A 9,411-nucleotide genomic window follows, 5' to 3' on the forward strand; every position below is an offset into this window, starting at 1 on the left:
ATATATATATATATATATGCGTGTGTGTGTGTGTGTGTGTGTGTGTGTGTGTGTATATATTTATAAAATGTATAGGTTTCCCCAAATGCAATGCTTAAAATTATTGCTGTTTTAAACAGCAAGAAAACAAGTTATAGTTTCTTGTTGATCTATTTAATACTTGTAATAACTTAAACATGAAAAATATGATGTGCAAGAGTCCGACTCATTTTTCAAAGTGAATCTGCAAGTTTTTGTGTGTATTGTGACATGACAGGTCGGTAAACTATGTCCATATTTGTAAAATGAGAGCTGAGGACGTTGCGGTAGACTGGCACACGATACAGTCTCAATATAACTCACTCAACTTTTTCTCATTAAACAACATATGCTTCTGCAGTGAAAGAAAAAAAAACCACCATGAAATTGATCTTAATGGTGCGATAGCTAAGGTATTTTTGGAGATTGTGTTCACATAGGTAGAGATGCCAACAGTTTTCAGTGGGGTTGGCAACTAAAGAGCCATTTGCCCGGTTTCATAAAATAATCCACTGGAGCCACAAACCATTCTGACATCTAAAATAAAGGTTGATTTTCTTTACCTTTTTTTCCTTTTTTATTCCTGCTGTCGACACCCGTTGAACCGGACGGCCCATTCGAAACAATATATCAGGGCATATCATATATTGGATGTAGCCATTATATTAGCTTTAAAATTTTGCCAAAATTTCATAACATTGAGTTTGAATGACATAATAAAATCAAATGCACTGGCTTTGTCTTAATCCAATGAGTTCTGGCTTGAAAATACATCTCCAAGAAGCAAATGAATGAAGCATTTTCACAAATCGCTTCACTTTGCCACATTCAATATGGCTGCAGTCTTGACATACTCAAGATCGGGTCTATTTGTATTTGCACTGTAAATGTTGTCTTTGGTACTGTAATACTTGCCAGCAGTTGTTGCAGAGGGCCCATTCAAAAATATTGACTGGGAGCAGCAAAAATTTGGAGCAAACTAAGTGCTGTCTGTGGGGTATTAATAATTGGGCACCTCCTTGCCTTTAATGCAGCAGTCCCCAACCTTTTTTGCCCCACGGACCGGTTTAATGTCAGACAATATTTTCAGGGACCAGTCTTTAAGGCCGGATAAATACAACAAAATAATATGAAAACTGTGGTATTTTCTAAACAGAATAAACATAAATCATGACATGAGGAACTAGTCGCAACACTCTGGTCGCTATGGTAACGTTTAAACATGCCTTCAAAATAAGATACATATCATTTTGCTAGCTCCGCGGTTTCATTTTAGTGGTAACCTATCACGTGACCTAGAAGCGCGCCTTGACCTGCGTCAAAAGTGACATACTATAGACGGATGTAACAGACAATCCGGTAATTTTTCAACTTAAAACATCTTTCACATTCTGAAATGAATAAAACGGAAGTAATGTACATTATTTATCCTTTCTGTGAGGTCCGGTACCAAATGAACCCCGGGGGTTGGGGACGTCTGCTTTAATGTGTGCCCCTTAAGTATGAGAGCTGCCACCATTGCCGGTTTGTCAAACCCACACAAGCATGCAAACATTTTATTTGGTGTGATGCCACGGAAACATACCTCTTGACTATTCGCATTTTTGCAAAGTAACAATAGACTATGTGGCATAATGAAGCACCGGTCAGTAAATGTGCCTCGCAGTGCAGCCGTGGTGGATTTGAATGCGGACTCCAGCCTACCTGTGTATAATTTGCATGTTCTCCCTGTACCTGTGTGGGTTTTCTCCCAGTCATGTGCCCTAAGGTTCATAACTAGTGAGTGAATGACTCCTCTGGAGTCAGACATAAGACAGATATAAAATGATGAATCCAAAATAGAACATTAGTCTGTATTTCAACTTTGATTGTTATTGAAACACTTCCTTTTAATTATGCTACCATCAATTCCACACTGTTCAACAATGTTAAAAGAAGAACATGAATAGAATATTAATTATAAGGTCAAATTAATTGCTATCTATCGACACTATTCTCTTGAGTACATGCAATTCATTGACAAAAACAGAACTCTTGTTTTCTCCCAGTGTTTGGTAATATTTCAAATACTAGTCACGGCTTACCTATACAAAGTGCTAATTTGTTTATACTAACTCGAAAGTGCGCTTGTAAATGACGTTGCTGATTGGTGATTCATACTCAACAAGAAGAATGTATTTTTGTAGAGTAACAATTACTTTCTTTGAAAGAGGGGTAGGGGGTGAGAGATTTATCTTTCAGGTGCGAACACCATAAAGCTTTCTTTTGTTCATTCAAGTCTTTCCACCGTCTTTGTCAATTTGCAGTCCTCTGTCAGTAAATTTACTCATCAAAGTCTTGTCTCATAAATAAATAAGCACTTGCTCCGAAGAGGCAGGACAGGGATTACTTACAAAAATGACTTAAGTCTTCACTTGTAACAACTGTAATCATTGGACTAATATTAGTATTAAAAAAGAAACATTTGTTTCATACACAGCTAGTTATAACCTATTGTTATGGTTGCAATTACCTGTCTATAAAACAAATGTTTCATTACAAACGCATCGTAACATAAAGGAGAGTTTTTAGGGAAAAATGTGGAAACCTAACTGGCATGTCAAGTAACTTCCACACCCTCAGCAGATGGAATCCCGTTGGCATGAACATGGCAATGAAATGAAGAATAAGATAAAACAGATTAAGGCCAGCCATGACTCAAAAACTCGAGCGAGTCATTTGGTAACTGGAGGGTCCACTGTTTGATTCCCGCTCTGTCTGAGGCATGTGCTGCCATATCCTTGGTCAGGACACCTCACCCACCTCAATCCCAGTGTGACTCACACTGGTGTATGGCTGGGTGTGAATGTTTGGTGATGGTCTTAGGTGCCATAGGCGCACACAGGCCACACTTTTATCAATCTCCCCCAGGGCAGCTGTGGTGACTGAACGTAGTTTACCATCACCCGAGCGTGACTATATAAATGCGTGATTAATGTATCCGCTGTGAAGCATCTTTCAGTGTCTAGAAAAGCACCATATAAATCTGATGCATTATTATTATTTCCCCTCTGAAGGCTCCTGCGTGTGGTTGCTGACACAGTTTTGTTATGAAAGTCTGTTGAACAAGAATTATATAAACACGGAATGACACCAAGCCTGTTTTCAGGTGTCATGTGTCAACCTCTACAAAGATGTAGAATGCAGATGAAAGTTTGCTGAGGGAAGTGACCTAAATGAAACCGAGGTGAAAGTCAGCAGATGACATTTCGGTTGCATTTCTGCACCAGAAGGGGAGGCTGCTGAAATGGACACTGCCTACCAGATAATGGAAAGAGACACCAGATTATAGGTCAAGTGTGAAGTAAACTTGGGCAACCATCTTTTGAGTAATAATTTTTCAAGCATACTTTCATCAGTTTTTTAATTTTTTTTAAACACGGTCCAACCAGGTTCATAGTTGAAACCATAGCAATGCGCTCAACCATGGAAATACTTTTGTTTGGCAATCTCCAGCGAGTGATGTCATTTACAGAATGCAGAGTCACCAGTGAACCATTGTAATGCCTTGGTGATTGTTCCGTTAACTGCTCTTAGCCATTTTTATCGTGTTATTCGGAAAGATGCCTCTGTGTTGTGTGGTGATACAATGTTCACATTCAGGCAAAGTGTTGTTTGAATGGCCAAAAGAAAAGAATAGCGCACGTAAATGGATCAGAAAATTAGAACGGTGCTGTTTCATTCTCACAAAGCGATTGAATTTCACAATGTGTTTTTGAGCAGTCTTTGTTACGAGCACTTTTCTCAACCAGATTTGCAAAAAAGGTAGGTGTGATAATCAATGGATAACTGACTGTTTATGAAAGTATTCGATTCAAAGTACTATGCGTGTACATGGATGTAATCCTGTACGAAAACATTCAAACTATATGAGTGCATGGATGGAAGCCTCTGTAATGGTTTGCAACCAACAATACTCCCGCTATCCTGTGCGGAGCGGCCTAGTGCCCAACAGAACTGGCTTAGCAATGACAATGTAGGACACCAACCCACTGTAACGTGGAAATACATGGACCAAGTAGGTAATGCTATCGTGTGCAATTTACAGCAGGGCACAGCATCATGTTACAAACAATAATGCTAGGCTAATAACCGCAGCATATATAGCTGACCGTTCTTCCAGTCCCAATGGGTCTCGTCTCCACTCCATGTCCGTTTTCCGCATCCTGAGCATCTGGCTCGTAAATGTATGGTCCAACATATATCTTGCCAACAATCTCCTCTTCCTCCAACTCTTCAAACACCTGGATCCCCTCAGATAATTTGGAAATGTCGCATTCCGAATCGATTTCTATTGTAAATGTGTTTAAATAGTAAAGCTGTGGCTGGTTTGTGACTGGAGGGTTGACTTACGTCAGCTCAGCCATACGTAGCAGTCTTGGCAACAGCTCACCTTTTCTTTGTAAATGTTATTAAAGGGAACTCAGTCCTTCAGTGAGTACGTTCCAAACAGTGCATATCGGTCACCAATCTCCTTCTTTCTTTTGTGCTGCCTGCTTTCAAACTGGACTTATTTGGAGGACACATTACAGATATTCGCCCGCCTCCCCTTTGCTCCCAATGACTGCGCAAGTGGAGCAATGCGGCCCATATACAGTAACGGGGGTCACCAACTCTGATCCTCAAGGACCGCTCTCCTGCATGCTTTAGATGTTTCCCTTCCTCTGCTTCAAATGATCATCTCATCAGCAATAATATCAGCAGAATCCTGATAATCCTGTTGATCATTTGAATCAGGTGTGTTGGAGGAGGGAAACAACTAAAACATGCAAGACAGGGTCCTCAAGGACTGGAGTTAAGGACCCGAGAGCGAGGCGAATTGAGAAAGTTGATCCACTTGTTGCGCTCAGGGCTCAAATAAAACTGTGGATACTGTACTGTAATCCTGCAAATAAGCCCCATTGTTAAATCAGTAATTGCACAATTAATCGCTTCCATTTCTGTAATTTATCTTGTTGGGGGAAGAACGGCCTCCTCTTCCCCGCGTGTTCGTTGAATTTCGGATGAGGAGAATGTTGGTAATCCAAATAAAGGCTGGAGTCGATGAACAGTTACTTCGAAGGGTTTAATTTATTTTTCTGCAGTTTACGAATCAATTCGGGCTCCTGAGGGGTCCAGATTTGAATCAGGAAGCGTAAAAGAAACACATTCATGAGATTATATAGAGACAATATGATAATGAGAGGCGGGGAGGTACGCCTCTCATGCAAATCCCAGAAACAAAGAAAGTAACATGTCATCTGACCCGGTGTGGCTGGAAGAAGTTGGGAGTGGTGAGGTGAGACCAGACCACCACTACCCACCATTTGGTGTGATGGCAGGAACACAGATACTTGAGATAACAGTTCCTCTTTTGATGTTAAACATGTCCTGTGGTGGGGGGCCCTAAAAGTCGTGGGGATCGAGGGGCACTAAAGGTGATTGTAAACACGGTGAGCAGGAGATACCTTCAACAGCATTCTACATTGTTTCTTTCAAATCCAACCAACAGAGAGGAATCACATCTTAACAATCTCTTTTTGGCACTTCTAGTATTTTCTACAAAGCTTGTAACAGGTATTAGCAAACTCTGAGCCTCATTTTGAGGGTATTTACGGTACATCCATATCAGGTTAAAACCTGAGAGTTCATTTTGAGTGTGATGTATTCATTAGGAATTTCGTGAGGTCATCTCTGATAGTGTTGATTGATTGATTGAAAATATAACCACACATAAAAGACCCGTCTAAATATCACCACCCTTTCTGATTCCGAACAGCTTCCAAATACTGTGGCAAAGTTGGTTATTGTCTGATTTGTACATAATTTTTGCTGTTTTGAATTCAACAGTCATAAAATTTGAGATTGTTCAATTTCATAAATAATGGATTAGTTGATTCTATATAAATTGAACAGTTAATAATTCATATGGCTCTTTTTTGTAGCTTAATGAGTTTTGGTTTTGTAAGTATGACCCCACATTCCCACGCAGTAAACCGACAGTTTTAGAGAATTTTCTTTTGACATTTTATATGTGTGATTTACAATGTCATTTTTCATCGAAAATAACTCCAAGACATTTAGTTTCATTTGCTATTTCAACTGATTTGATAACAATTTTGACATGTTGAATTTGCCTCGTGTCAAACCAGTTTTTAATTATTTTTAATTATTTATACACTGTACTCAGAAGCACCTCAAGGTTTTCTCCGGAGCAGTAAAAAGTTGTGTCATCAACAAATAGAACTTTTTTTTTTTAACTTTGAAGACATTGCAAATGTCATTCATATATTGTAGACTATAAATAGACCAAGCACAGACCCTTGGGGTACCCTATGAATTATCTTCAGCTCCATCCATCCATCCAGTTTCTGATTCACTTATCCTCACAAGGGTTGCCCGGGGTACTTGAGCCTATCCCAAGCGTCTTCGGGCAGTAGGTGGTGTACACCTTGAACTGGTTCTCAGCCAATCACAGGGCACACATAGACAAACAAACATTCACGCTCACACTCACACCTAGGGACAATTTAGAGTGTTCCATTAACCTGCCACGCATGTTCTTGGAATGTGGGAGGAAACCGGAGTACCGGGAGAAAACCCACGCAGGCACGGGGAGAACATGCAAATGCCACACAGGAAGGCCAGAGCCGGAACTGAACCCTACACCTCTGCACTGTGAGGCCGACGTGCTAACCAGTGGAGCACTGGGCCACCCTTATCTTCAACTCGTTTGATTTTAATTTGTTTAACCATCCATACAAGTCACATATGGTATAGTGCTACACTCGCCTGAATTGTGTGTGGGCAGCATATCATCGGTTCCCACTCAGTGACGGTGTGAATGTGGGTCGAAACAAGTGGTGGTGTCAGCTGAGGAGGTAACTAGCCTTGGACATGTGTTGTTGGACTGTGATTGGCTGGTAACCAGTTCAGGGTGTACCTGCTGCCCGAAGACAGGTGGGATAGGCTCCAGCGCGCCTGTGACCCTTGTGAGGATAAGCGGATTATAATATGTGTGTGTGTGTGTGTGTGTGTGTGTGTGTGTGTGTGTGTGTGTGTGTGTGTGTGTGTATACAGGGTGACCCAAAAAGATACGTACCCATGAAAATTTCAATTGTGACTTTGATTAAAAAGCTATTTATTTCAAATTACAACCACACATTATTCAGTTTATGGAAGACCATTCACCAGAGTTTCAGCTATTTCTGTCAATTTTTAGTCAATTTATGGCTTTCCCAAGATGTGTTCCAAATGTCCACCATTCCGTTGCAAGCAAACCTGTACTCGTCTGACAAAGTTGTCAATCACTTTTACACACTCCTCTTTCAGGATGGCTCTTATTTTTGCTGTGATGGCAGTTTTCAGTTCCTCAATTGTTTGTGGATTTCCCTGGTATACATTGTCTTTGAGGAAACCCCACAGAACCCCTCACTGCAGCAATGTTTTCTTCTGTCCTTGCACTCTTTTTCCTGCCTGAATAAGTTCCCCCTGTGGCTTTAGAACATAAGTTCACTACAGTCCCATGCTCTCTGAACTTCGTAACCCAACTAACAATCGTTGATTTTGGTGGAAAGTTGCGACAATGGAAATGTTTTCGAAACTGAATCTGTACACTCTGGTATGATTTTGTCGCAAAATAGATCTCCAGGGAGAATATCTTCTGCTGATTTGTCCAAGACATTTTTGGGGCAACTATAGCTGAAAACGATCATCCATAGGTTCACCTTTCACGTCCTGCAACAGAAAAGACATTCGTTGTGGGAAACATAATCAAAGTTTAAACATAGCTATTGTCTTTTGTGCAACAAAAGAATAAGTGAAACTCATCTGAACAGTTTCTATTTTACTGGGAAATTAACTTGATGATCAAATTGTAGACAAAACCAGGAACTTCTTTCAACAAGGAAAAAAAAAACCTTTCCCCATTCTTGTTTCTTTTTTCAAAGTGTTGTACAGATCATATCAGTGGGACAGATGGGAGATTTGTTCTTGCAGCCATCAAGACTTCATTCCTTACATTTCGTCAATAAGTGCAGAAAATGAGGAAACACTGTACCTGAAAAACCTGAAGGGAGTCGGCCAATTCTTCGAACCCATATGCTTGTCCCTTGCAGTGAGGTTCCACCTGAATGATGAAAAGCTTACCCCGCAAAAACAATTCAAGTGATTCGACAATAATAATAAGAACAATAAAAGTCTTGCCATTCAACTCAGGCCTAAAAATAAAGGAAAAGTCAGTGCAATGAATTGTTGGAAAAGTATTCCAAAATGAAAGGAATTAAGGGATCTAATAACATAGATTATGCCGCATTAATTATTTATTTGTTTGTGTATTTGTTGATGTCGTTGTTTTTTGCATAGTTTCTGCACTTTATAAGATATCCTTTATTTGTCCCACACTGGGGAAATTTACAGCCTTCAGAATGTTTATAGTCATCAAACAAATGTTAACCCAAGTAATGATATTTTTAATGGTGATTTTATTTGACTTGTTGGTGTGTTGTGGATGGTTTTCTTGACGCAGAACCCAAGTGTGATTTAGCTCAAAGTCACAAACTGATTGACCTAACACTCTCTCTCAGGATTTTCTGTCAAAGGGCAAAATTTATGGTTCCATCAGTCACAGCACATCTTCCAGGTCCTGAATTAGCCAACCAGCTCCATCACATTACACTACCAATACCATGTGTAACTGTGTGTAAGATATTCTCTTTCTGTGTGACATTTATGCTAGCAATAACAAGACACATACCTTTCAAAAAGTTCAACTTTTGTTTTGTCAGTCCACAGAATATTCTTCCAAAGGTCTTTTGAATCATTCAGATGTGAACTGCAATAAACATAAAGGGAACACTTGGAGTTACATTGTGCTGTTTTACTTTTTTTTTTTTTATCAGTAGCCAATCCTCGTCTCACCTCTTGGGTGGGGTCCATACCCCATTCAGCTCGGGTCCTCTACCAGAGGCCAGGAAGCTTGAGGGTTCTGCGCAGTATCCTTGCTGTTCCCAGCACTGCGCTTTTCTGGACTAAGATGTCCGATGTTGTTCCCGGGATCTGTTGCAACCACTCATCTAGTTTGGGGGTCACTGCCCCTAATGCTCCAATCACCACAGGGACTACTATCACCTTTACGTTTATTTCTCGAGTTTCTTGTGTTCCTTCTTTCTGATGTTTCCATCACTTGGGACCGCTACATCCACTACAACGGCTTTACCCTGCTCTTTTTCTATGATCACGATATCTGGTTGGTGCGCCATTACCATCTTGTCAGTCTGTATCTGGAAGTCCCACAGGATCTTCGCTCGGTCATTCTCCACCACCTTTGGAGGTGTTTTCCCATTTTGACCTTGGGTTTTCTATATATATATATAT

The 9,411-nt window shown here is 40.3% G+C and overlaps 1 protein-coding gene across 1 annotated transcript in view; it reads right to left on the minus strand.

Moving 5' to 3' along the window:
* The window catches only part of krt222 (keratin 222), a 42,097-nt gene extending 33,866 nt beyond the window's left edge, over nucleotides 1-8,231 (minus strand). Inside the window, exon 1 of the mRNA XM_019879732.1 lies at nucleotides 8,096-8,231. The gene's annotated coding sequence lies outside the window, so the exon portion shown is untranslated. The remainder of the gene's footprint in view (nucleotides 1-8,095) is intronic.
* Nucleotides 8,232-9,411: the final 1,180 nt, after the last annotated feature.

This window comes from Hippocampus comes, unplaced genomic scaffold, assembly GCF_001891065.2.
Source record: "Hippocampus comes isolate QL1 unplaced genomic scaffold, H_comes_QL1_v1.1 scaffold158, whole genome shotgun sequence".
NCBI classification, from domain to species: Eukaryota; Metazoa; Chordata; class Actinopteri; order Syngnathiformes; family Syngnathidae; genus Hippocampus; species Hippocampus comes.